Source organism: Myotis brandtii, unplaced genomic scaffold (assembly GCF_000412655.1).
Source record: "Myotis brandtii unplaced genomic scaffold, ASM41265v1 scaffold250, whole genome shotgun sequence".
In the NCBI taxonomy this organism is placed as follows: Eukaryota; Metazoa; Chordata; class Mammalia; order Chiroptera; family Vespertilionidae; genus Myotis; species Myotis brandtii.
The window spans coordinates 274860-275482 of NW_005359478.1; the positions used below are offsets into that span (position 1 = coordinate 274860).

The 623-nt window shown below is 41.3% G+C and overlaps 1 long non-coding RNA gene across 1 annotated transcript in view; it reads right to left on the reverse strand.

The window, feature by feature from the left end:
* Nucleotides 1-623, reverse strand: part of LOC106726310 — a 9074-nt gene extending 8451 nt beyond the window's left edge. Inside the window, exon 1 of the long non-coding RNA XR_001362359.1 lies at nt 567-623. This is a non-coding gene — a long non-coding RNA (uncharacterized LOC106726310). The remainder of the gene's footprint in view (nt 1-566) is intronic.

Sequence of the window (623 nt, forward strand, 5' to 3'; positions counted from 1 at the left end):
CAGCTGCCTCCTGCACATCTCCTACTGGGATGTGCCTGCAACCCAGGTACATGCCCTTGACTGGAATCGAACCTGGGACCTTTCAGTCCGCAGGCCGATGCTCTATCCACTGAGTCAAACTGGTTTCAGCTTGACATATGCAGTTTTGAAGCTTATTGTCAATACAACAAAATAGCATACATATCAAATCACATATATATCAACATATGTGTAACTATATTGAAAAAATTACACATTATTAACTGGTACAGAGAAATCCTGCATTATTAACTGGTATACCTAGTAATCTTTGAAGTTTCTAATCTATCTAGAATTTAATTTTTTAAAATATATTTTTATTGATTTCAGAGAGGAAGGGAGAGGAGGAGATAGAAATATCAATGATGAGAGAAAATCATTGATTGGCTGCCTCCTGCACGCCCCCCACTGGGGATTGAGCCCACAACCCAGGGCATATGCCGCTCTTGACTGGAATCGAACCTGGGACCTTTCAGTCCGCAGGCTGAAGCTCTATCCACTGAGCAAATCGGCTAGGGATACATTGACGATGTTTCTTTTTGTTAAACCTCACTCGAGGATATTTTTCCATTGATTTTTAGGGAGAGTGGAAGAGAGAGAGAAAG